At 51.8% G+C, this 27,555-nt stretch overlaps 2 protein-coding genes and 1 pseudogene across 2 annotated transcripts in view; 2 read left to right on the forward strand and 1 right to left on the reverse strand.

Moving 5' to 3' along the window:
* LOC127059078 (zinc finger protein 774-like) overlaps nucleotides 1–27,555 on the reverse strand; it is a 160,865-nt gene that overhangs the window by 60,047 nt on the left and 73,263 nt on the right. The window lies entirely within an intron of this gene.
* The window catches only part of LOC115485198 (uncharacterized), a 2,106,330-nt gene that overhangs the window by 54,538 nt on the left and 2,024,237 nt on the right, over nucleotides 1–27,555 (forward strand).
* The window catches only part of LOC108961171 (zinc finger protein 850-like), a 123,742-nt pseudogene that overhangs the window by 8,558 nt on the left and 87,629 nt on the right, over nucleotides 1–27,555 (forward strand).

Below are 27,555 nucleotides of genomic sequence, written 5' to 3' on the forward strand. Positions count from 1 at the left end.
CTGCCCTGACTCCGGTCGGCACCGCCGCTGCAGCCGGGGTCCCTCGCCGGCTTTGTCTCTGCCGGATCAGCCACCATTGGCCCTGCGGGGCAATCCCCGCTCCAGCTCGGGCTGCACCCGAACACCCCGCGGGCGATCCCGCCGCAGACCCCGCCTGCGGAGGACCGAGTCCCAGAGCTAAGCCGAGTCCCACCCGTCCTGCCCCGAGCTCCGTTCCCTGGTAACCACAGCTCCGGCTGGTCAGGGGAGCTCTCTAAAGGAATCACCTACCGAAACACTAAAAGTTCAGTTAAAAGAAAGCCCCCTCCTGATTCTTCCTAAAAGTACAGGAGAAAGGCTACAGAAGATAAAAGTCCAAAAAGAATGGGATAACGGGATTGCTCTATATCCATTAAGAGAGGTTCCCATAGGAGGGGGCGGACCGGGGTTTGTAAATGCTCCTTTGACTTCGTCTGAGGTCAGAAATTTTAAGAAAGAAATAAAAGGGATATTTGGAGGAACCCATACGCATAGCTGAACAATTAGGCCAATTTTTAGGTCCAAAAACTTATACTTTAGAAGAGGTGCAGTGTGAAAAATGCGTATTTTATGATTGGCTATTTACAAAAATATTGAATGAATATTATATGTGTTGTGTTAGAGAGTAACGCTGTATTAATTCTCTTCAGTAGTGTGTTGAATATAGTTTTAGGTTATAACAATTGTTAAAATAGAAACTATGCTATGTAGGATACTTTTTTTAAAGAAAGGATTTGCAGTGAGATAGCAGCCACAGGACACCTAAATCTTTCAGAGAAAAAGAATTTATTGCCCTCTTATTAGAAGAAAGGAACTTCTTCCTGCCTCGAAGGTGCTGTTAGGATTAGGAGGAAGAAGCTGACACTGACCAGGGCGAATCCTGTGTTTGAATGAAATTTATGCATCATGTAAGAGGTGTATGAATATGCAACAGGCTGTTGTTTTTAAGGGTTAATGCTTTGTTAAGGGCTGTCCTTTTTCGGGCTTGTGCTGCCCAGAAAAAGGCACCCGAACATCTGTAACTCTTTGTTTTTATTGTCTCATATTGTCTAATTCAAATTGGCCAAATTACTATTACTCTAACTGTATTACTATATTTATAACCATTTTATTACTATTAAACTTTTAAAATTTTAAAAACAAGTTATTGGCGTTTTTCACATTACCCAAACAAGCAAAAAACCGACTCAAATGGGCCCAAAATCATCAAAAAAGGGACCTAAAATCACCCACGCAAGATTAAATTCACCAATAGGGTGTAAAATCACCCAAAGAGATCTAAAATCCCCCCTCAAACCCCACCAGATTTGGCCCAAAATCAGCCAAAGGGGTCTAAAATCAACCCCGAATGGCTGGGAGTCCCTGCCAGGGATTGGAGCCCATCCTAACCCTGCCCAGGCTGGCCCAAAATGCCCCCAAGGGGCCGAGCCTGAGGCCCAGCCCGGGATGGGCTCCGGGCTCGCTCCGGGCCCTCCGCCTTCGCTCCGGGCAGTTTTGGCCGCAGCCCCGGACGGGCCTGGGAGGGACCAGGGAGGGCTGGGGGAGTCTGCTGGGAGTTTGGGGGAGTTATTGGGGTTTTTGGAGAGAGTGATTGGGTTGGGGGAGTTCGGGAATTTTGGGGGTTTTAGGTTTTGGGGGTTTTTATTGGCACTTTGGGGGGTGTTTCTCTGAGAGTGTTTGGGGGTTTTTGGTTTTTTTGGGTTTTTTTTTATAATTTTGGGGGAGATGACTGGGATTTTGTGCAGATTTTTTGGGATTTTCTTGAATTTCTGGGGGATTTAAGGAGGGTTTATTGGAATTGTGGAGGCATTTATTTGTATTCTTTGGAGGTCTGGGTTTTTTAAGGAAATTTTTGGGGGGGGGTGGGGTATTTTGGGGGATTTGGGGGCATTTTGTTGGGCTTTTTGGGTGTTGCCAGGATATCTTTGAGTCTTTGGGGGGATTTTGTGGGGCTTCTTGTGGTTTTGGGGACATATTTCGGGGATCTGTGGGGGTTAAGTGGGATATTTGGGGGGGTTGTTGGGATTTCAAGACAATTTGTGGGCTTTTATTGGGATTCTAGGTTGTTCTTATACGACTTTGTGAGATTTAATTGGGATGTCGTGGGTTTTATAGGGTCTTTTGGGGGTTTAAATGAGATTTTGATGCCTCTCAGCCCTTCCCCATACCCAGGGTCAAACAACAGACCACCCAAGGCCCCATAAAATTTCCACTTAAAACCCCCAAAGTCCCCCCATAATTACAATAAGATCCTCCAAAAACCCAGAGAATCCCACAAAATCTCAGTGGAAACCACCAAAATTTAAAAATACTCCCAAAATTTTCAATGAATACCGCTCAAAAACCAACCCCACTGCAAAACCCAATAAAATCCCTCAAAATCCAAAGCCCCCCAAATCCGCAATCCCCCCCAAAACCCAAAACTTCCCCCCGAACAACAAAATCCCAAAAGCCCAAAAAACCACCACCAGATCCCTAAAAACCCTCCCCAAATCCCAAAAAAATCCCCCAAACCCCCCCCCCCCCAGACTCACTGGGGCCGTCCTGGATCAGGGGGCACCGGCCGGTGGAACAGGAGCCACTTCAGGGGGCCCTCGGAGCTTTTTGGGGAGGGGGCACCATGGGAGACCCCCCCAAAACCCGGGGGGGAACCCCTGCTGTGCCCCATCCCCCCCCCGCCCGAAACCCTCAGACCCCAGTTCAGGGTGGGCCTGGGACACCCCGGGACCCCCAAATCTCCCCCAGGTCCCCTCCAGGAACCCCCAACCCCCCAGAGCCCCCCATGGTTGGCTCAGGACCCCCTGAGAGCCCCCAGACCCCAATCGGGCCCAGACCAGGATGTCCCCTGAGACCCCCCCAGGACCCTTCCAGACCCCTCGCTAAACCCAACTCAAGCTCCCCCAGACCCCCCCCAATCCGCCCAGGACCTCTCCCCAAAACCCCCCAGACCCACCCAACCCCTCCCCCCTCTCAAGGACCCTCCCCCGCCCCCCCGATTCCCCCTCAGGTCCCTCCCGAACCTGCGCCGAGCCCAGCGGGTCCCGCCGGCGGCGGGGAACCGGGCGCAGCTTCTGGCTCGCCTCTGATTGGCCGGAGCGGCGCGGAAAAGGCGGGCGTTGCTGAGGGGAGCCGCGCTGTGATTGAATGGTTCGGGATCGTGCAGCGCGGCCATTGGTTGATGGGGGGCGGTGCGCGCTGCTATTGGCTGGGAGCTCGCGCACGCGGCCGGCGCGGGAGATTGCGAGAGGAGAGCGGCAGAGGAGGAGCTGAGGTGGGGTCGGGGGGATATTGGGGGGGGTTTGGGGCGGGTTTGAGGAGAAACGCGGGATTTTTGGGAGCATTGACGGGAAATAGGGGGGAATGAGGGGGTGTGAGGGGGCTTTGGTGGGTCTGAACTTGCTTTCGGGAGCTTGGGGAAGCTTGAGAGGGTATGGCGCTTTCTCAGGTGGGTTTAGGGAGATCTGAGGGGAATTGGGAGGGTCTATGGGGATTTTGGGGGATTGTGAGGGAATCTGTGGGATCTGGGGGGAATTTGGGGAGTCTGAGGGGATTCCCTAGGGTTTGGGGGGGATTAAGGGGTCTGAGGGGGATTTGGGGCAGTCGGATGGATTTAGGGGGGTCTTAGGTGGGTCTGGGGTGACCCAGGATTTAGGGGAGAGCTGGGGGGGGTCTGAGGGTCCTGGGGAGCGTTTGGGGGTCCGGAGTGGTCCTGGGCCAACCTTGGGGGGGCTCCGGGGGGTTTGGGGTTCCTGGAGTGGTCCTGAGGGATATTTGGGCGTCCCAAGGGGTCCCAGGCCCACCCTGAACCGGGGTGTGGGGGTCTCAGGGGAGGGGGCACAGCAACCTCAGGGGGAGGTTCCCCCTCCCCAGTTTTGGGGGGGGTCTCCCATGGTTCTCCCCTCCCCAAAAAGCTCAGAGGGTCCCCTGAAATGGCTCCTGTTCCACCGGCTGGTGCCCCCCAGTCCAGAAGTGTGGGAGTTTCTGGGGAGATTTGTGGTTATTTTGGGAAAGTTCTGAGAAGGATTTTGGGGATTTGGGGGTGGCTTTTTTAGGCTTTGGGAGATTTTATTGGCAGTTTAGGGGGAATTATTGGGTTTTGGGGGGGGGGGTTACAGGATTTTGGGGTGTTTTGTGGATTTGGGGGGTTTTGGATTTTGGTGGATTTCAAGAGGGTTTTGGGGGGTTTCTTGGAGTTGGATTTATTGAAATATTTAGGAGTTTTTTAAATTTTGGTGGGTTCCACTGGGAATTTGTGGGATTCTCGGGGGTTTTGGAGGGTATTTTGGGATTTTTTGTGATGTTAGGTCAATGTAGGTGATTTCTGTCAAGATAGGATGGATTTTAGGCTCATTTGGGTGATTTTAGGCCAAAGCAGGTACATTCAGGGTGGATTAGAAGCCCATTTTGGTGTAAACAAGTTTGGGAAATTTTGGGCCCCTTTGGTTGGATTTTAGACCCCTTTGGATAATTTTAATCCTGTTTGGCTGATTTTAGGCCAAACCTGGTGGATTTCAGCTGCATTTGAGGCCCTTTTGGGTGATTTTAAAACAAACCGGGCCCTTTTAGAACCGCGGGTCCCCTGGCCCGGCCCCTTCACCCTCACGGTTCCCGCCCTTTCCTCGCCCCCTTTCCCCTCAGGGTTCGGCCTTCGGGAACTGGGGAGGAGGAGGAGGAGGGAGGGAGGAAGAGGCCGAGGGACAGCAGGAAACAGCTGGAGCAGGAGAGAGGGAATCCTGAAGTCGTTGCAGCCCGTTGGACCATCGCCCCCCATCCCGCAGGTGCCCAGGGAGGGGGAGCTCGGCCCAAATCTGCCGGGGGGTGCCTGGGTTTGGGATTTTTTTGGGGGGATGTTTGGAGCTGGCAGAGCTCCAAAGCCGAGCTGCAAATGGCCCTCGGGGGGACATCAGGGGGTCCCCGGGAGGTGTTTTTGGGAGGTCCTGGGGCCGTCAGTGGCTGCTCCCACTATAAGCCCAGTTGGTCCCTCCATGTGCTTCCAGTTTCCTCGGCACTCCCAGTATGAGCCCAGTCTCTCCCAGCAGGGCCCCAGTCACTCCCACTCTCCCCCAGCGTGTTCCCAGTTCCCCCAGCAAAATCCCAGTCAGTCCCAGTTTGGTCCCAGTCACCACCCATATGGTTTCAGACACACCCAGCACATCCCAGTTGCCCTGAACATTCTTGTAGTCATTGCCAGGCACTCCCAGTTACCTCAGTGTGGTTCCCTTGCCCCCAGTCTTACTCCAGTTGCTCCCAGTTCCTCTAATTCTGTCCCCAGTTGTCTCCCAGCATGGGCCCAGGAGCTCCCAGTAACCCCCAGTCAGGGTCCAATCACACCCACTCTAATCCCAGTCTGATTGTAGCCACTCCCAGTATGATCCCAGTCACTTGCCGTCGAATTCCTGTAGCTCCCAGTCTGATGGCAGTGCCCCCAGTGTGATCCCAGTGACTCCCTGTCTCTCCCAGTATGTCCCAGTCACCCCCACTTTTTCCCAGAGTCTTTCAGCACAATTCCAGTTGCTCACAGCTACTCCTTGTTAATCCCAGTATGATCCCAGTGTGATCCCAGTTGCTCCCAGCATAATTCCAGATGTTCCCACTTCCTCCCAGTATGATCCCAGTTGCTCCAAGAATAATCCCAGTCTCTCTCAGCAGGGTCCCAGTCATGCCCAGTTGCCTTCAGAGTAGATTCAGTTTCGCCAAGCATTGTCTCAGTTGACCCCAGCATGATCCCAGCTGTTCCCAGTGTGGTTCCAGTCCCCCCAGTATGGTTAGAGACACTCCCAGTATGTTTTAGTTACCTCAGAATGATCCGAGTCTTACCCAGTTACTCCCAGTTTGCTCTAGCATAATCCCAGTTTCTATCTGTTGCTCAAAGTGTGGTCCCAGTTGGTTCCAGTATGATCCCAGTTTCCCTGGTTATAGTCTTAGTCCTCTCAGCATGGTTCCAGTACCTTGCAGCTCATCAGAGTTGCTCCCAGTATCTCCACATTTTCCTCCCAGCATGGGCACATAAACTCCCAGTAACCCCCAGTCAGGATCCACTCACACCCAGTATAATCCCAGTATGATGGTAGCCACTCCCAGTATGATCCCAGTCACTTGCAGTATAATCCCAGTTGCTCCCAGGCACTCCCAGTCTGATGCCAGTGCCCCCAGAGTGGTCCCAGTTTCTCCCAGTATGGGCCCAGCTGTTTCCAGTGTGGTTCCATCACTTCCTTTATGGTTACAGACACTCCCAGTATGGTCCCAGTTGAACCCAGTTGCCCCTGCTCTAGTCCCAGTCACTCCCCAAATGGTCCCAGTCCCTCCCAGCATGGTCCCACTCACTCCCAGTTGCTCCCAGTCAGACCCAGTATTGGGGATGCTGTGCAGGGTGTGTTCCCAGTCACTCTCAGATACTCCCAGTATTAGTCCATTCCCTCCCAGTATGATCCAAAGATGACGCTGTGTGCTCCCAATCACTCTCAGATACTCCCAGTATTAGTCCATTCCCTCCCAGTATGATCCAAAGATAACCCTGTGTGCTCCCAATCCCTGCCAGTATGACCCAGTTGTGCTCCACATGGTTCCAGTTGCTCTCTTTGACCCTCACTTTTGTTCCCAGTATCTGTGAGTGTAGCCCAGTTCCCTCCAGCATGTTCCCAGTCAGTCCCAGTTCCTTCCAGTATGATCCCATTTGGTTAGAACCACTCCCAGTCAGCCTCAGTGTAGTGGCACTCAGTGCCAGTATGATCCCAGTTACTTTCAGCATGATCCCAGTGTATCCCAGTATAAGCCCAGTTGTTTCCAGTCACCCCCAGCATGCAGACAGTCGCTCCCAGTTGGGTTTTTGGGGGGATGTTTGGAGAATGGAGAAGTGCAAGGCTGAGCGGAAAAGGCCCCTCGGGGGGACATCGGGGGGTGGCGGTGGCGGCTGGCGGCAGAGACAGCCTGGAGGAGCAGAGCCCTGTGTCCCCCAGGAGCCCAAAGTGGGGAGCCCAGAGAGGGGGGAGCGCCGCCGTTGGCGGGACCCTCAAGAGGCTGGAGAGGAGCAGGGGGGACTCCTTGGAGCCCCTGCACCCCAAAGCAGAGAATGAGGGGAGAAGGGAGCCCAGGAGCCCAAACAGCTCTGGCATCCCGAAATGGGGAGAGCAAAGAGGGGGGAGCTTTTGGGATTGCTGGGACTGCTAGCAGCCTGGGGAGGGCGGGGCCGAGGAGAAGGGGGACCCCTAATCCAAGCGTGACCCCCAGCAGCTGGTTCAGGGTGGGACCCCGAATACCACAGGGGAGGGAACAGGGACAGGGAACTTTTTGGAGGCTTTTTCAGGGCTGAATCTTGGTGTTTGGGAGGTTTTTCTGGAGCCCAGGTGGCCGGGGACTTGTAGAGACAGACTCGGGCAGTGGGACCTTCAAACTCAGTATGTGTTGGGGAAGATGAAACAGGAAAGCCCTATGAATCTGATTGTCTGGCAAAAGATTCTGAGAATGTAGGAAGTATGTGCAGGATTGAAATGAAAGCAAGCTTTGAGATACCTTAGTTACTGAACAACTGGAAAACAATGGAAGGTAATCCCCTAGTGATGAAAGAATTCCCTCTGCTTGCAGACAGGTCCAGGGGCCAGAGCAGACCCTGCTAGCTCAGCAGAAGGGGTCCAAAGAGGAGTTTGCAGGGTTTAAAATGTAACACAGGATGGTGATGTAATGATTCCTATAGGCTGTATGTAAATGCTATAGGATTTGTATCTTCCACTGGATTGGTGAGTGAGAAATAGAATATTCAACACAGGAGAAGATTCATTGTACTGTGACAGGAACCTTACTCTCTTCGGCTCTTGCCCTCTTCTTCTCTCACCCTCTCATCCTCTCTCCCACTCCCTTCTCTCGGGCCTGCTCTGAGCTGTGGCTGGCAGCTCCCAGCAGGGCCCCTGTGCCCAGGCCCTTGGCAATGAACCCCAAGTTCCTCGACCTGGCTGCAGAGATCTCTGGTCTCCGTCCCTCCCGACTGTCCCACCCCTAACGCTCCTACAAACATCTCATCCCTTGTTTTCCCCACACCAGGATTTCCCATGCCCAACCCCTGGGAGGCTGTGAGGAAGAGGAAGATGCCCCAGGACTCTGAGGCAGGTGAGGAGGAAGTCAGTGCCCCTTCCTCCTCTGTGCTGCTCTATCTCCCAGCCCAGCAGACGCCCCGTCTGCAGGACAGCCCTGGAGGGATCTCCTTCCCCTTGCCTGTGGCAGAGAGGCAAATCCCATCCTGTCCTTGTCCTTCCTCCCCCAGAGCAGGAGCTGAGCATGGAGAGCAGGGAGGACAAATCCCCGGGGCAGAACCTGGTGGCAGAGGCCGTTTTGAGCAGCTCCATGGCGCAGGAACCCAACGGGGAGGAAAAGCCCCAGAGATCCCGCACGAGGAGGGGCTGCAAACGCAGATCACAGGGATCTGAGGGAGAAAGAGCCAGCCTGGGCCGGGAAGGCGGCCGGAGATGGAGCCAGAGCTCGGAGCTGGTGCTCCATGAGCAGGTTCATGGTGGGGAGAAGCCCCACACGTGTGGGGAGTGTGGGAAGAGCTTCAGGTGGAACTCTGACCTGTTCAAGCACCGGAGGACCCACACAGGGGAGCGTCCCTATGAATGTGGGGAGTGTGGGAAGAGCTTCAGGTTGAACTCTGACCTGTTCAAGCACCGGAGGACCCACACAGGGGAACGGCCCTACGAGTGTGATCAGTGCAGGAAGAGGTTTCACACCAGCTCTGATCTCCTCGTGCACCAGCGCACGCACACAGAGGAGAGGCCCTTCCGCTGCCCCGACTGCGGGCAGGGCTTCAGGCGAAATGCCCATCTTGTCGTGCACCGACGCTGGGGAGAGGCCCCACGAGTGTGAGGAATGTGAGAAGAGCTTCAGCTCGAGCTCCAACCTCATCAGGCACCAGAGGACCCACACTGGGGAACGGCCTTATCAGTGTGGGGAATGTGGGAAGAGTTTCAGCCAGCATTCCACCCTGACCCACCACCAACGCATCCACACTGGGGAGAGGCCCTACCAGTGTGATAAATGCAGGAAGAGGTTTAAGACCAGCTCCCATCTCCTCCTGCACTATCGGGTTCACAGAGAGGAGAGACCCTTCCAGTGCCCTGACTGCAGGAAGGAATTCAGGCAGAACTCCACCCTCATCAGGCACCGGCGCATCCACACTGGGGAGAGGCCCTGCAAGTGTCCCCAGTGTGGGAAGAGCTTCTCCAGCAGAGCTAATTTCACTCGACACCAACAGAGGCACCGGTAAGGGAAGCCCTGCAAGTGCCTCGAGTGCGGGAAGAGCTTTGTGTGCTGCTCCAGCTCCATCCCCCACAGGAGGTCCCTCATTGGGCACAGCCCTGGTCACCCACATTCCCTGTGATCCATGCTGGGAACACACCCGGCTGCTTCTCCTTTTGGTCTGGCATTAATTTTCTTGTGCTTCATCTTCATCTCTTAAAAACTCCCAAAACAGGGTTAAATGAAGGAAATTGATCAAAGATGTCTGAAGTCCCACCATTTCTCAGGTGTTTGAGGAGGAATTTAGCATTTGGGGACACATTCTGTGTGGAGTGCCCCTGTTGCTAACAGGCAGGAATTTGATCTCACCCCTCTTGTGTTGCTAAGAACTCCTCCCCTGACCCAAACCCCAAACTCCACCCTTGGGATTCCCTATAAAAACCCCAGGCCCTGCCTTTGCCCTTTCTTTCGGGGTCAGAAATGGATTCTGGAGCTCTCTGAAACCAAGACCCGTCTTGTTTGTTCCCAGCACCAGCAGCTGCAGCCTCCCTGGACACCATGAACTCATCTGCAACAATTCTGGAGGATTTGTGGGTTCTGGCAGGATTTTGGGCAGTGCTCTCCATCTCTTTGCACTCCAAAAGCCAAGAGGGATCAATCTGTCACCTCAAATCCCACTGAAAACAGCTGAATTTTAACCCATAAAGGCACCATAGCAGCTCAAATTTCTTGTTCCCTTGTCACAAACACTCAATCCCAGGCCAAACTCACTCCATTCCACATCTGCCAGGGTGAGTTGGGTTTGGGAAGGTATTGGGAGAAGTGGGATCCCAGTTTGGAGCGGTGGGATGGGGATTGTGTGGGGCTTGGTGTGTGGGATGTATTTGATAGCAAATAAAACTTTCAGAGTTACTGATTTCTGTCCTGTTCATTTTCAGTCAGTTCTGTTTGCAGAGTTCTGCCTTCTCAGCTGATTCAATTCCTATAAAAATCCCATTTTTTTAAGTCATGTAACCCAAACAATCCAAAAACCAATATCCAAATGAAACAACCCACCCGCAATTAAATTTTTTAAAAGTAATTTTAATTTTTTTTAGCTTACTTAAGGGCGTTATTAAAGTTTAATTGTTTGGTTAAAATGTGTGAGAAATTATAGTGGTGTTTGGTTTTGTGTTCAGTATATTTGTATATGAATTGTTTTACTAAGGTGTGTTAGATTGTATGTTAGTTTTTTTAGATATTTTTTATCTGAAGTATATTAGTCATCGAGTTAAAACTTTCAAAAGGTATTTCTTGGTATATAATTTGTTTATTTATATGTATTGGTAATGTTATAGAAATAGTTATTGCTGTTTTGGCTTGAGTCGTTATTGGAGTATTTTAAGGAAGAGTTGAGATTTTATATGTCATTTTTTAAACAATTTATTTCATTTTAATTCTAATTTCTTGATTTATAATTTTACTCTAATTTGTTGAGAGGATAGGAAGGAAGTTCAAGGGCAGGAACATTTTTTCCTGGATGGGAACTAGAATTCCAGACCCTGGGAGTGTGCACAGGACCACACAGACTGGGATCAACTGTGGACTGGGATAAACTATGGACTGGGATCAAATATGGACTGGGATCCTGTGGGTTGGGACTGCACAGAGTGGGACCGTATGGATCAGGACCACCCAGACTGGGATAAACTGGACTGGGATTGCCCAGACTGGGATCACGGACTGGGAAAAAGCTTTGGCTACCATTGGCTGCCTTTGGCTACCATCCATGTGCAATGGTGGCCACATCAAGTTGGCTTGATCCTGTTTGGGGGTCCCATCCCCCTCTTTTCCCCTGCTCTCCCGCCCCTTCCCCATCGTTCCCCCCATCCCCTCCACCGTGCTTGGTTTTGGGGGTTGCAGGCCCCTCCTGCTCCCTTTGGGGGTCCCGACCCCCCTTTGGTTGAATTTGGGTCCCCGCCCCCCTTCTCACTGCGCCCCCCACTCCCCCCGCGGCTGGGGGCGCTCCCAGCACCACCAGTGCCACCAGTACGGCCCCAGCTGCCCCCGCACGCCCCATCCCCATCCCCGGGGTCACCTCCCCCTCCCCAAATTCCGCTCCTGGACACTGATGAGTCATCAGCGCCCCGCGCTCTGATTGGCCAGGATCTGTTTTGGGGAGGGGATGGGAGGAACTGGGCACCCCCAGGAGCCCCTCGGGTTTGGGGCTTTCGATCCCCCCTCGGCCCTCGGGGCGGCCCTGGGGCCACCCCAACACCCCCAAAATGGGGAGGGTCCCCGGGGCCCTTTGGAACCCCCAGGAATGGGCTGGAAGCGGCAGGAGCCGCCCCAAAAAGGGATTGAAGGGTCCGGGCCGGGAATGGGGGAGGCTCTGGGGATGGCTCCGGTCTGGATTGGGAGGGGCTGAGATTGAGGGAGGGCCCGTTCAGTGGCTGGGGAGGGGTCTGGGATTGTGGGGATGGGTCCATCCCGGGACTGGGGCGGGGTCTCTCCCCTTGCCGATCTCGTTCCCAATCCTGATCCTGCCGCTGTTCCCAGGGAATGGCTCCGATCTCAACCCAAACCCAGAGGGTCAAACTTTGGGGTCAAAAACCCCAAATCCTGGGGTCAATTGCCCCCGACCCCAATCCTGGGGGTTCAAACACTGGGGAGGTCAAACACCCCCAAACCCAAACTCTGGGATCTCAACCTTCCCTCCCCTGCCCGAACCCCAATATTTAGGATCAAACCCCCAAATCCCAGATCCTGGGGTATCAAACACTCCCCAGTTCCCAAACGTTGGGGTTAAATCCCCCTGACCCCAAATCCTGGGGTTTGAAACATTTGGGGTGTCCAACACCCCCCGTTCCCAAAGTCTGGGGTCAAACACCCCCAAATCCCAAATCCCGAGGTGTCAAACAACCCCAACCCCCAAAGTCTGGGGTTAAAACCCCCAGTCCCCAACTCCTGGGGTTTGAAATATCTGGGGTGTCCAACTCTACTCATCCCCAAAGTCTGGGGTCAGACCCCCCAATCCCCAAACTTTGGGATCAAAGCCCCTCCGAACCCAAACTCTGGGGTGTCAAATCCCCCTGATACCCCCAACTTTGGGGTTAAATCCCCCCAAATCTTGGGGCCAATCCCCCAATTCCCAAACTTTGGGGTCAAAACCCCTTGATCCCAAATCCTGGGGTTTGAAACATCTGGGGTGTCCAGCTGCCCTGATCCCAAAGTCTGGGGGTCAAACCCCCTGATCCCCAGATCCTGGGGACAAAACCATCCAAACCCCAAGGTGTCAGACCCCCAAACTCCAAATTTTAGGATCAAACTCTCCCAATTCCCAGTTGGGTGTCATGACCCCCGCAATCCCGTACCCCCCCAAACTCACCCCAGCCCTGGGGACACAGTGGGGTTCTTTTGGGGTTATTTGCGGTGTTTTGGGGTTTGTTTGGAGTGGCTCCAGGTGCAATGTCTGCAGAGAGACCCTGGGTACAATGCTGGGTAAAAAAGGGGGGATTGGGGTGAGAATTGGGTGATTCAGGATGGGGAAAGATTCTGGATGGGAAAAGTGGATTTGGGGTGGACAGGGAAAGATTAGGGGCAGGAAAAGGAGATTTGGGGTTGAAAAAAGAGATTTGGGGTGGGGAAAGGGGATTGGCGTGGGTAATGAAATTTGGGATGTACACAGGAAGATTCGCGGTGGAAAAACAAGATTTGTGGTGGAAAAGGGAGATTTTGGGATGGGAACAGGAGAATTTGTAGTGGGAAAAGGAAATCTGGGGTGTACAAAGAAGGATTTGGGGTCAAAAAAGGAGATTCTGATGAAAAGAGATTTTAGAGTTTAAAAAATGAGGATTTGTGACATAAAAGGGAGGATTTGGGTAAAAATAGGAGAATTAGGGATAAAAAAGGAGGATTTGGGGTTTAAAAAGGAAGATTTGTGTTGAGCTGAGCTTACCTGGGAGAGTGGGGGGGGGGGTTGGAGGGTTGGGACAGGCCCAGCACCAGTTTTGGGCAGTTTTCTGGGATTTTGGAGTGTTTCTATGGATTTGAGGGCAGGTCTGTGGGATTTGGGAGCAGTTTATGTTATTTAGGGTGTTTTGCGGTGGTTTTGAGCCATTTTCTGGTATTTCTATTGGATTTGGGAGGACTTTATGACATTTTGGGTTTTTTCATGGGGTTTTGGGGGGCTTCTATGGGATTTTTGGGGCAGCTTGAAGGCATTGGAGGTTTTGGGTGGGCTTTAGGTTATTCAGGATTTCTGGGGTGGTTTAGAGGAATTTCAGGGCATTCTTATGAGATTTTGGGGTAGTTTGGAGGGATTTGGGGTGTTTTGGGGCAGATTTTGAGTATTTAGGGGTGGGTTTGAGGCGGTTTATTTTTTATTTTGGGGGATTTCAGACCTGGTTTTTTAGGTTTGGGGCTGTTTAGGTGCGGTTTGGGGTGTTCTGGGTCCCTTTTTGGCGAAGGAGATCTTCCTGGCGCTGCTCTGGGTGATGCTGGAGCCCTGCAGGGCCTCGCGGGCAGCGCCCGCCTGCACCTCGGTGTCCAACTGCACCCAGGCAATGTCGCGGCACCCGGGCACCAGGGCAGCTCCTGGAACCCCGGGAACCTGGGATGGGAATGGGGCCAGGAGAGCCCCAGACAGCTGGGAATGTTCCCCAAACACACGGGAACGTTCTCCAGACACCCGGGAATGTTCCCCAGACACCCAGGAATGTTCCCCCTGAAACCTGGGAATGTTCCCCCAAAAAATACAGAAATGTTCCCCCCCCAAATTCAGAAATGTTCCCTGTTGAGTAACAGTTCTCCAAAAAAAGTCCAAAAATGTTCTCAAAAAGAAATCTTGAAACATTCCCCGAAAAAGTCAGAAATGTTCCCCAAAGAAATCCAGAAATGCTCATCCAAAAAATCTTGGAACATTCCCAAAAAATGAGGAACTTTCCCCAGACAATTCAAAAATATTCCTCCTCAAAAAATCCAAAATCAACCCTGTTCTCCATGCAGAAACATTCCCCAAAACTGCAGAAACATTTCCAAAAATCCAGAATTTTCTGCCCCAAAAATGCAAAAACATTCCTCCAAAAACCCCAAAATTCCCCCTCAAAAAATATTCTAGAAATTCCCCAAAAAATCCAGAAGGCACAAAAATTCAGACATTGCCCGCTAAAAAAACCCAGAAATTTCCCACCAAAAATCCAGACATTCCCCCCAAAATCCCGATACTTTCCCCAAACAATCCAGCCCCAAGCCCCCCTCACCCCAGAAGCCCCAAAATCCCCCAATGCCCAAAGGCCGCTCGGAATTCCCGGAATCCCCGGGATGCCGGGATTGCCCCAGATCTCCCTGGGGGCAGAGCATGGAGAGCATCAGCTCCTTGGGCTCCTCAGGAGCTGGGCAGGAACAGGATGTGCTTCAGGGCTTTGCCCACAGCTGGGCAAACGGGAGAAAAACCCCAACATCAGCAACAAACCTGCCCCAAACCTGCCCCAAGCAGGCCCCAAATCTGCCCCAAGTCACTCTGGATACACACCAAACAATCTCCCCCAAATCCCACCAAAATCCTCCATGGTTTGACCCAGGGCTGTCTCAGCATTTTTAAGGATTTTTCAGAGCTCCAATAAATGATCTCTCAGCTCTGTGGAAGCCTCCTCTAAACTGATGGTGCTGTGACATCTCCTCCAAGGAATCAGATGCAGCCCCAATTGTTATTACAGAACCACTCCAACAGTTTGCTGGGTTTAAAGCATCTCTGTGCTGAGGGAATTTTGGAGGAGACAGCTCTTGGATGGTTCATTAGTCTGTCACCCCCAGACCTTCACTCCTAAGTGCCATTCCCAAGAGCCTTGTTTTAAATTACCTTTAGGGAATTCTCTCCCACTTAGAGCTTGGGTGGTGGCCAGGCCTCAGCTCTGCCTGGACGGGAATTTGCCAACAGAGCCAGATGTTTTCTGCATCAAAACCAGATTTGAGTGGCTTGGACTTGGCAATCTGACCCTCCAGACATGACAGCTGAACTATTTTTAAAGGGAGCTTGGGAATTATTATCTGGAAATAATGATCCAAGTCCCCCCTGGATGGAGGTTTGTCAGCTGTTTGCAGACTCTGGGATGATGGTACATTATTGCAGAGATTGCTATTTACCTAATTCCACCTATGTTGTTAGTTTTGTCTGCTATTTGAAATATTCCTGATTGCTGTATCCAAATTATTCCTAATTGCTGTAAGTTTCTTGTCCACTGCATGTATTATTTTACTGTGATGTTGCTTCATACTCATTACAAAAGACATGCATCTCATTCTTAAAAAACAAAAAAGAAGAGGAATGAACGCCTCAAGAATGTTCAAATAATGCAATATGGACATGAGAAATTTGGACAACTAATCATTCTGAACGATGCAATATTTACATGAGAAATTTGGAAAAAAGATCATCACATCTAAATCCCAACTGAGTGTCCCACAGTGAAGCCCAATTGATTCGTGACCTTCAGGAGAAGATGTGCCTGTGTTTTATCATCAGCAGCTCAAAGCAGTCACCTGTTCATTCCATCAGACACTGATCAGCTCTGAAAAAATGAGGCCCAGGGCAAAGAGAAAGAACCTCATCACCTTGCAGCCTTTGTGGCCAGAGCAGGAGCAGGAGGAGGACTGCCAAGACATGGCTGGGTCTGGAAACTGACAGAGGCAATTTGCCAACAAAAGCCTCAGGGCACCCTCATGGTACAGTGCTCCTACCGACCTTCTCCAGTTATTCCCTGTTCCAGCTCCCAGGAGGAAACATTCAGGGATGGCAAAGATCAACATTTCCAGCTGTCATGGTTTGAGCCTGGCACAATGCCATGCCCCCAGGAGAACACCTACTTCCCTGGCACTTACTGTGAGATATGATCAGAGACAGAGCAAAGCAGGCTCCAACTTAAGGTTAAAAAAAAAAAACATTTATTAACCTACAACTACAAGAAGACCACAAACACAATAGACATAGATGAAAACTTCCAAATTCTTTCCTCCTCCCCCCCCACCAATTTCCAATTTCATTGCCACCCTTCAGACAATCGATTCTCAGTCTCTCGAGGAGAGAGAGTCCCCTCTTTGCGCCACATGACTTCCATGTCCAGTGCTCTCACCACTGCACATGGATCAGAGCTGCTTCTAGGGTTTTTCATTTTAAGGATACTTTGACCAGTTCCAAAGGGAGCACAGTCCTTCTCCTTTTGGGACACTTGTCCCCCCCAAATTTCACCCCCTGGGGCCGAGGGGTCTCTTGAACAGAGATCGTCTTCCTCTTCTTCTCTTCTCTCGAAGCGGAGGGCACCACCACCACCCTCCTCGACCGTCGTCTCTGTTCACTCCTCCACATCACTGCACTCTCCTGGCTCTGAGCCATCGCCTCCCCTAGAACGCAGTCTCTGTGTCACAGAACACCCGTGGTTCTGCCGTGGCTACACAAGAAAAGTCCAGCCCAAAGCCACTCCATCATCTCCTCCCACCTAGAATTCTTCTCAACATCTCTCAATCTCAACAGCTTCTCAATCTCATCAACTTCAGGAAGACTCAGCTTTTGCAAGGTTCTCATCTTCCTCAGAGGGGTTAAAAGTCCCCCAGCTCTCTGCCGGTTTACTTCGTCAACTCCCACGCCTGGCTGCCCTGCTGGGCACCCCCCCCTTCTCCTTCACGCCGGGCCACTATCACCGGCACCGGCTCTGTCTCTCTCTCCCTCTCTCCGGGGGGGGGGAAATGGAGGATGGCTGCCCGAAGCCCTTGCAATGTAATGTTCTCCTCCACCCTTGGGCCCAGGCCTGGCCTACCTCTCTCTCGGCCACATGGCTCCCCCCCCCCCCGCCCAGCCAGATCTGGGCAGGGGGGGAGTCTGCTCACTCTCAAGCGGGACTCAAGAGGAAGTTCCCCTGGGAGATCACAGCTTTTAACCCCTGTGTTCTCAGAGGCGTATCCATGCCCTCAGTGGACAAACCAGTGCCAATATTAAATCTGAACACTTATTGGCTTGCCCCACACCATCACAAAAATTCATTTCCTTTCAAACCACGACACCAAGCTAATGACTTTCTCATAATTCTCCAACTAATTGGAAACATGTCATTTTCTGTCCATTTCCCCAAGGGACACGGACATTATTCTTCTGTTTTCTCCATGCTGCAAACCCCTGTGTCATAACTTGATAGAATTTGGTATATTGTTGACTTAATTGCTCTTTTATCTACCTTTATCCCCATATCTAACAGATAACCAGTGATAACCCTTGATGAGATAATCACCCTCACAGGGGAGCTGTTTTCAACATCATAACAGATGTTGAAACAGAGATCCTTTTTATAAATGAACGAAAAGGGGAGATGCCATGGACAGTAGAATAATGATAAAGAAAGGCCTATGAAATCAGGCCTTCTCTGGCTCTATTACAGCTGTGCCTGTCATCTCCTCTGAGTGCAGCTAAGCAGTTACAAGTTCCCATGTGAAGCGATTTTGAGAATGAGGACTTTGGTGAACAATCTATTCTGAGGGTGAGAAACAAATGCACCTGCAACAACAAGGGATTTGTGCCATGAGAATCAGTGAAGAGAACAGGTAAACAATACAATGCAGGGATTTGATGCACAAGTAACATCTATTTTATTAACCAATAACAGAAAAACTACTAAGAAACCTATTAACTAACTAAACTTGCACATGAGATTTACATGTCAAACTATGTAAAATAAGTTGTGAGGATAAAGAAAAAGGACTTCTTCTCCAGCTCCGCTGGGTCCTTGGGGATTTCACTTCCCGCCCTTCTTTTGGGCTGTTGCTTCCCCCTTCTTTGGAGCTTTTGGCTCCTTCTTTTCTGGTGCTTTCGTTTCGTTCCCTGGGATTTTGATTTTCTTCCTCTCTGATGTTTCGGTGACCTTCTTCTCTGGGGCCTTGGTGTTCTTCTCTGCGGCTTTCTTTTCCTTCTTCTCTGGGGATTTTGTTTCCTTTTTTGGGATTTTGGTTTCGTTATTCTCTGGTAGTTTGCTTTTTCCTTTCTCTGGTTTTAGAGGTTTCTTCCCCACACAGACTCCCTTCTTTCCCTTCTTCCGCCACTCTTCCTCCTTCAGCCTCTCTTCCTCCTCTAAGGCTTTGGCCTCCTCATGAAGTTTTTGAGCTGGTTGTTTCAGCTCCCTTCTGCAGACAAAACAGAAAACGTGGCTGAGAGTCCCCACCAGAAACTTGGGCTCACCAGTCCTGGCTGGCCCTACACTTCATTCCTTGACCCTGAGGCAATTTCCATGAATTCTCCTCAGCCCACAGAGGTTGGGAAACATCCCAAGTGAGGGCATTGGTGGAAGGGGGCCTCCAGGAACCAGCCAAACTCGAGCTTTGCCATCATCAGCTCTTGACTGTTCAAGCTCCCTCTCAAGGCTCAGCCAGAGCTCTCCAGCCCAGTGCCAAAGGCTGATCCACCAGCTCTCTGTGCTGGTGCTGAAAACGCCCTTTGTCTCTGGGCTTCCCAGGTTAGAGCAGAGCACTTATTGCTCACATCTGCTTCTCTCTCCTACCGTTCTTACTCAGCTCATTCAGCCCCCTTCTCTCCGGGCACAGCTGAAGCATGATTTTGAAGGGTTAAGATTTCAGCTGAGGGTTAGAAGCAATTCCCATGGATCAAGATGTAAGGTGGATAGGCAGACCACAAGTTAATGATTATGAGATGCTTAAGCTGGAGCTTATTGTTCTATTGTTTACCATTAGGAGCTTCTTTCTAGAAGGAAGGGGAGTAAGTGACCTGTTAGAAGAACAAATTGAAACCAGTAGAACAATGGTTTAGCACTTGGGCTTGATGTCCATCAATCACTAAGCAGGGAACCTTGGATTGTGCCAGAGGGTCACAGAGACCTGATGAAGACATTCCTGACTTCATCCCTTAAGACCACAGACCCAATTTGAGACCACTGATCCAATTCCAGAGAAGAACTGCGCAGGTGTGAAGGATTAATGCCCTCATTTGAATACAGAGCAGGGATGGGAGGTGCTGGGGCTGTGCAGATGTATTGTATGTAAGATCTTCGGAAATAAAGAGAGGGCAGAGAACCTTGGGCAGCGTGGTCACGCCTTTCAGGGACGGCTCTGGTGCCGCCTGCCGGTGTTAATGAACACACCACTGTCTGACTTTAATTAGTTAGAGAGTCTCTGCCCCTGATCTTTGGTTTTAACGACTCACAGCCTGCTCCTTAATGAGAACAATCCTGTCAGTCAGAAAGCAAAGGCTGCAGGAACTGCTGTCCTGCCAGACAGGCTCTTGTCAGCCAGATTTCCTGCTGGAACCCAGCTGTGACCAAGCAAACCAGGGCTGGCTGCCATGGAAACCATTGGAAGCAGCCTTGTCCATCTCCTCCCCATGAAACCAACTTCAGCCTGGCCTGAAGAAGTCCTGATGCACAGGCTTGCTTTGAGCAGCCTCCCCTCCCAGCTCCACACTTTGCCTGTGTCCCCTGAGCTGGGCTGCCTTGCTGGAGCTGAGCTTCTCCTGTGCTTGCCTACTGCTGCACTGAAGGGGAGCCTCAAGGACATGAGCTTTGCTGGGTGCTGTCCCACCACAAGGAGAACCTGGCAGAGCAGCATTGCAAGGACTTCATCTGGGGCAGGAGCAGGACCCAAAGCAAGGTTTGGTCTGTGCCCTATGCCTGCCCATCCCACAGTCCCACTGCTTTGGTGAAGAAGGGAGGTGATGAAGAAGATGCCACTCAACACCACGGACTTCAAGACACCTCCAGAGTCAGTGCCAAGGCAAGCCCAGAGCCCAGCTCGCTGCAGGCAGCAGCTAAGCCAGGAGGGCTCAGCACTCCAGTAGAGAAGAAGATGTTCTGTCTCAACAGAAGAAGGTCCTTCCTCTCTTGGGAGCCAGGGAGCTTACAGTGGCCATCCCCTGTGCTGCTTCTGGCCTTTGCTATGCAGCACTTCTGAACTCAGGATCCTTGGAGCAGGGAAGCCCTGCAGGGACAAGAACCCGTGGCAGAGCAGTAACCCATGCAAGGCTCACTCACCTCTCCCTGAGAGGTGCCTGAGAGCCACAGCTGATCTCCTGGGGGCTCAGGGAGGAGCTGACACCTGAGGCCTCCCCGGTCACCAGCACCTCGCAGGTGGGGCCTCCCTCCACGTGGCACAGCTCGGTGACATTGGAGGTGCTGTTGGGGTGGCCAGAGAAGGTGGAGGAGACCTGCTGGCTCTGTCCTGGCTGCAGCACACCTGAAAGTTTACTGGACACTGAAAGCCTGAATGGAAGATAGGAGAGATTGAAGTGTTGAGCATGGAAATGGATGCAGAAGAGCATCTTGGAGCAAAGTGCAGCTGTACCTGGAGGGGCCTATTCCCCAAACACTGCCAGAATCCCCCTCACCTCATCCTGCATCCATGCCACTGACCAGTGCAGGGACTATGGGGAAAATCTTCTCCCATGCTCACAGGTCAATGCATTAATTAGTACATTACATGAAAGGGAACTGGGATGTCTCCTGGCAGCAGAAATTCTCTCTGATGCACAACTTGCCTTGAAAAAGTTTAAAAACTTCTTAGAAAAGGAGGAGACTCAGAGGGAGAGCTCTTAGAGCTGAGCAAAGGAGTCCAGCCCAGCTCATCTGACTCCTGAGGCTCTTTCCCTCTCTCTCTGATTTAAATGCTGTTTTCTCAAGGTGCTACAGCAAAAGCTCCTGCAAAAATTTCCTATGGACCACCTGAGGAGTTCCAGGGGGAGCAGTGCCCTCCACAGGTGCTGCACAGCATCCTTGGGCAGCCCCACAACCTGTCCTGCATGGCCTCTCCAACAAGCAGCTGCTTCAGCAGCACTTTGTGCTGGGCCTGGAGGGAGGGGAGGCCCCTCTGTGGCCAATGCTGAGGGCCCCCAGTGGCACTGGGAGCTCCAGCCCTGCTGGCCACACTGACAAAGGGCAAGTGAGACAGATTCCCTCTTGCCTTCTCCGCTTCCAGGGGAGTGTGCGCTACGTCCAGGGAGCACCTGAATCCCTCCAAGCCCCCTGGGAGGGGAGGGTTTCCAGGAGTTTGTGCTGGCACCTGAAAAAAAGCCATTTTCTGTGCTGGGAGGAAGAGACAGCCACTCTGCAAAGTCTCCATTTGTAAGAGAGCTTCAGGGCCAGCAGTGCAATAGCAGCTCTGGGGTGAAAGCAGAGCCCTGCACACAGGGAGTCTGGCTGGCTTGGGAAGAGGCTCCATGGAGATCAGGACTCATCCCAGCTTGCTCTGGGAAGGAAGCTGGAGCTCTGACCATGATGATGCAGATAAAAGCCTCATCTCTCAAACAAGGCAAAACATCCCACACTCGGCACAGGCCTGTAGGATCTGAGTCAGCTTCTCGAAGGAAAACTCTCCTCTTTCTCCCTCTCACTCACCCCATGTCCAGCCACTGGCCCTGCTGCCCAGCCCACTGCCAGGGCACAGGACAGCAGGGCAGCAAAAAGGGAGGTCAGCACGAGCATGACCTCCCAAAAAGGGAGGTCAGCACGACTTGGTGCTGGCAGGCTGGGGAGGCAACACAAGCACTGGGTGTACAAGAAAATCTACCTCTGCTCCTGAAGAGTGGCTAAAATCCTGCTCTTCTCTCAGGGCTCTGGCTGCCTCCACCTTTCCAATCCTGAAGTGCTTCCATCGAGTTGCCGGGCAATCCAAACTGCTTCTCTCCTCCTTTGGTTGCTGGAGTTGGAATATAGGCAGGTAACGCTCATCTCTGGAAAAGAAGAGAACTATGAACAGGGACCTGCAGTGGGAGGGAGGGACACCTGCACCAGCAGCTTCTGGTCAGGATGCAGCCCCTGGCTGGGTGCTGGCACCTTGAACTGAGAAATGGTTTGATCCAGCCCTTCCCAATCCAGGCTGGAGCAGCTCTGCTCTAAAGGCAGCCCAGGGATGACACTGAGCTGCTGCAGCAGCTGCAACTGCTTGCACTGAGCAACTGCAGAGGACAGGCATGAACACCTTGTGGGGATGCCAAAAGCACAGTGGGAGAGGCAAAGACAGAGAAGGCAAGCAAAAAGGTGAGATCTGAGGCACCCAGGGGCAGACCCAGCCAGTGCCCAGCCAGCACAGCCCCCCAGTGCCCAAGGCAAGAAACTCTGCAGCTCCACCAGGGATTTATCAGGAATGTTCCCCTGACACTGCTGGGGGCTTGCTTGACATTTTCCAACACTCCCAGGCGACTCAGCTCGCATTCCCCATCCATCCATCCATACATCCATCCATACGTACACAGGCTGTGGTGCTGGGATCCTGCCAAGCTCTGTCACCCTTGGGCTTGGGGAAGTTTCTGCCAGCCATCCTGAGCTCCGTAATTGTGCTCTCTGTGCCAGGAAGCAAGCAAGAAAGATTTAAAAAAACCCAAACCAAACCACAACAGGGAAACCTAAAAAACCTTCAACAGCTCAACCCTGCTCAAGTTATTTCTTTAGGGACACCTACCACTCTCCAGCTGAAATGCTGGGCTTTCGGGAAAAAAGAAAATTACATGTTCACCTCCAAACTGAAAAGGATTAAGGTAAGAGAACTTTTCAAACTAAAAGTTATTGGCCCAAAGGTAAAAGGTTTACAAGAAATCTCTAGTTAAGACCAGCTGACAGTTAAACAACTGGTTCTTCTGGTGGGGAGAAACCCCTCCTCTTTAAGGGAAGCAGCCTGAGAGTTGAAAGCAACTGTTTTGTCAAACTTCAGGCTCCCTGCACAGCCTGCATTGCCTGTCCTTCCTGTTCACTGATTTACAGGCAGTGCCACAATGGCCCAGGCTCAGATGTTTGCTGCCATCCAGGGAATTTTGCATCACCATTTCCATATGGCTTAAGATAAGTTTCAATCCTTGCAACCACTCTTCAAATGCCAGCTTTCCTTTCTTTTACAGAAAGCTCAAGGTACCCGAAAGTCTTCTGACCTCCTCTTTTGTGCTCAGAGATGACATTTTAAAACAGATGTTTCCAAAGTGAACATGATTTTAAAGAACAATGAACTGAAATGACCCTGGATCCCAGCTTAGCTGAACTCCATTCTGTGTCAGACACTGAGATTCCCACCTCTAAGGCACGAGCTGTTTGTGCCACCCATCCCTCGTGTCCTTCTCCACAGCAGCCTGTGCCTGTTTTCCCCAGAAGAATCCCTGTCCCTGTGCCCCTGCCAGGAGCAGCTGCCCACAGGCACACAGCTCCCCTTGCCCTCACCAGGGGGTTTCTCTCATCCCCGAACACGCCGATGAGAACGTTGGTGCGATGCTCGCCCAGCGCCTGCACCTCCACCACAACTGGGATCTCTGCTGTGCTCTGGGGCTGGACAATCCCACAGGGCTGGGGGCTGGAGTAGAACACAGCAGAGTCCTCCTTGCGTTTCTGGAAGGGACAGAATGAAATGCAGCTTCAGAGGCATCTCTGAAGAAACTTTAGACTCCTTAACATCCACCGCAACAGCAACTTACACACACGTTTAAAACTCCCCAGGACAAAGGTAAAAGGCACAAACAAGATGCAAGAATTGGAGGCTTAGCATTCCCAGGGGATCCTGCAAGGAGGCTGCCAGCACAGGCATTGACTGTCTGTGGATGCAGCAGCTTTTCATAACCCTCTAAGATCTCCCACAAGTAAACACCCTGAAGACTAGAACATCAACTGTTTCCTCAGGAGCTTACACTGCCTCCTCAAGTTTACATTCGGGTAGGATCCTGTTCTCAGCAGATCTTTAAGACTGAAGAGAAAGCAGCAAAGTCTTATCCAAACCCTTTTTTCCCCTAAGAATCTCCTCAATAATATTTGGCAGGAGGAGGTGGATGTGATGCCAAACCTGGGGAATAAGCCTGTAGCAGCCAGGAAGGTGGCTGGGATTCCTAATTAAAAGCTTCCTCTCGTACGGCACCTTCAGGTGGCACTCATCGTACTGGAGCACATAGGGGAACACTTGGAGCTCAGGAACGAGACATCTGGGCAAAGAGATGACCCCAGGGGAATTAGAGATACTGAGAGAATGGAGAACGTTTACCCCCAAAGATTGTGCAATGGAGCAGAACACATTGGTCACTGTCAAATGGACATTTAACAGCCCTACAGGGATAAATTGCCTTCTGCCTCTTCCCACTCAAACAGCTCTTGTCAAGGAGGGGCAAACCCTGAGAGGCAGCACCCAGAGGCTGCCAAGTGCCCCAGGCAGAGCACTTGGTGCCACAGCTGCCTCAGCCCCTCCTTTGCCCAAGAAGGCTTGCAAGGACTCCTGTCACAGTCCCAGTGATCCACAAGCTCTGGGGGAACCTTCCCAACAAGGATCAGGGCTCACTAAGGCTCAAGGAACACACAGCTCCAGTGTCTCAGGAAAAATGACTCCCTTCTCTGCCATGGTGCTGTTGCTCTGCCTGAGAACTCAGCTCTTTGCCCCAGCCCTGGAGGGCACGAGACACCAGCTGCCCTCCAGAGTGGCTGATCACCCCCTCCCAGGCCCTGCAGCTCCCTCCCTCCATCACTGCACAGCTCCAGGCACTGACTGGCCCCAGCTCCACCTGCTTTACAGAATGGCAGCCCAGGCACTGACTGGATGGCTCTGCCTGGGACAGGGAGCAGCACCAGGGAGCTGCATCCCTCTGGGCATTCAACTGGCACCCACAGCAGCACAGCAGGATGGAATTCTGCCGCAGCAACAACGACTTTTGGTCTCAACTCTGAGAACATTACAGCTCCAAATGGGAAGCAGAGGAAAGGAGAAAAACTGGAGCTGACCTGCCACATCCAGGGCTGCTTTCCCCTCCTAAGACCTTGCCCTCACCACTCTTGCTGGGAGCCATGTCCCCCCTGCCAGGTGCCCTCATGAACAGAAGCAGAGCCTGACTCTCAGCAGGCTGCTTGCTGTGGCCCAAACCAATGCACGCTGGTCACAACCAGCACAATTCCACCTCTTGCAGCAAGGAGAGGAGGCCTTTGGGAAATTTGTTCCACCTCAAGCACCAAAACCCAGGCCAAGAAATTATATCATTCCTGGTCCCTTTAGAAGAGGGCCCAGGACTGTGCTGGGCTGTGAGCAGGGCTGCTTTTCACCACAGGCTGCTGCCCAAGCCCTGCTGTTCTCACATCCAGCTGGCACAACTTGAGGCCATTAAGCAGCACTTCACCTTGGCAGCTGCAGCCAGCAAAGCCTGTGCAAGGCAGTGCCTGGGGGAGGCCAGGCAAAGGCTGGTACCTGGCTGTGATGAACAGTTTTGCCACTCCCTTGCCAATGCCCTCCACGTCCACCAGCATCCTCCGGCGGAAATCCATCACTGTGTTGGAACACAGGGTCACCTGGTGGAAGAGAAGAACAGGAAATTCTTCCTTACAAAAGCTCATTACCCACTTGTGATATCCTCCAGTTTTTGAGGAGGATTTGGCCTTCATTCATCTGCTGCTCCATGTGCAGAGCACAGTCTCAGAGGAACAAAAGCCTTCTGGCAATACCAGATTTGTTAAACACACCTTGCTATCAGGGCATAGGTCAGCTACATTCAAACATTAGACTAAAGCTCTTTGCAACACTGCATTCAAATTAAGGGGCCAATTTCTCATCTGACTACAATAACATCCATGCAGAGGGAATCTGACTTGAACACAATGAGTTCAGCTTTACAGCAGGAAGCTGAGGGCAAAGTGTGGCCCAGCAGGTGCTGGGCACCTCATGGCTGCCATGGGACCCGGAGCCCAGGCTGGCTCTCAGAACTCCAGCCCTGTGCCAGGAGTGGGGAACTGCCTCAGTGTAGAGGGTGATCTTGTCCCCCAATGAGTTACAGCTGGACTAGCTGCTGAAGACTGGAGGCAGGCCTGATCTTGACAGGCTACACCTGTAATCAATAAGAACTAGTGATACATAAGAGTAAGGAAAGAGGAGTGAGGAGAGTCAGATTACTGTGAGGACCTGGGAGAGTCAGTGTGTAGAGGAGCAGCCTGTGAGGAACATCAAGAAGGTATGAAGCTCTGATAATATGAAATCCTTGTGCTATGGTGAAGATAGAACCTATGATATCTAAGACAACACCTCAGGGTGGGCATTTACCAGAGGCAGAACCCTTAGAGCTACTTGCTCTATGGTGCAAGAGACATGCCACGACAGGGAGCAGGCAGAGAAGAAAGGAGGAGGCTCCCTGTCTTGAAGTTCCACAAGGAAGGGTTTATTCCAAGCAAAGGGATCAGAGGCAAAAGAGCCCTTGGTACTCCTGTGCAAGGGCTTTTGTACAGACACAAATCGGCGGGGGATACAAACAGCAAACCAATAGGGAATCCTCCGGGGAGCAGTGAGGGGATTACATCAAGTGTACATCTGGGGCCACTTGGGGTAGGAGAGTGGAGAGGATGGCTCACAAGGGCCAATGGGGCCTCCAGGAATAGGGGAATTCCAAAGGGGTGTTGCGGACAGGGATTGGCTCGAGGTCAAATTGGCAAAGAAGGTTGGGGAACAAAAGGGGGTGGGTTGCCTTGAAAGGCAGGGAAAGAGCTGGAACAAGGGGCAAGGAATGGCATGAGGGACAGCTTTGAGGGAGGGTGAAACCCAGGGGTAAACCAACTCGGGGAGAACATGGGGGTACAACAGAACAAACCACTTAAGAAGGAATCAATAAAATAAATTTGAACCACTACACATGGCTGCAGAGTTTTTGTCCCCACTGGAGATTCCTGCAGTGAACACAAATCATTCTGCTCCCCACGAGAGGGGAAATGAGACCAAGAGGAAAAGCTAACTGCTTTACACAATGACATCTCTCTAACAGCCACCTCCTGCCATCATCCTTGCTCTGCCCACTTGCAATCAAATCAATCGCTCTCAAAAACACAAGAATGGCTTCAGGCCTTTACCATAAGGTATGTGACCTCAGCAGATGATTTTGGAAACCAAACAGTGCTCCTGGAGGAACATCCAAAGTGTCCTAGGGTGATGTTATGATGCTTGTATCCCCATTTGTGTGTTCTGTTTATGCTGGATATAATCTTCTGTGCCTTCAAGACTGGCTCTGAAGAGTGAATGTTTTGTTTGGTTTTGCTATTAGCCGCTCCCCCATGGCTGGTGGGACACACAGATACGGGGCAGTACATAGTGCTGGTTTTGCTTTCTGCTTGGCTTTTGCTTGCTCTTGTTTTTGATTCTGCTCATTAGTTAGTAGGCTAAGCAGTCCAAATTTTTCGTGGACTGTTTCTACTTTCCATTAGTTTGGACCTACTTGAACCCGCTCCAGACTGGGACCTGGGAAACACCAAGAGTTTGCACTTATGGCTGCAGCAGCTGCCCCAGTGCTGGAGGGACCCATAACAGAGCAAACACCCCAGGAGAGACTTTCTGAATTGTAATCTTTTCAGAGTGGTGTCA

This window comes from Serinus canaria, chromosome 25 (genome assembly GCF_022539315.1).
Source record: "Serinus canaria isolate serCan28SL12 chromosome 25, serCan2020, whole genome shotgun sequence".
NCBI lineage: Eukaryota > Metazoa > Chordata > Aves > Passeriformes > Fringillidae > Serinus > Serinus canaria.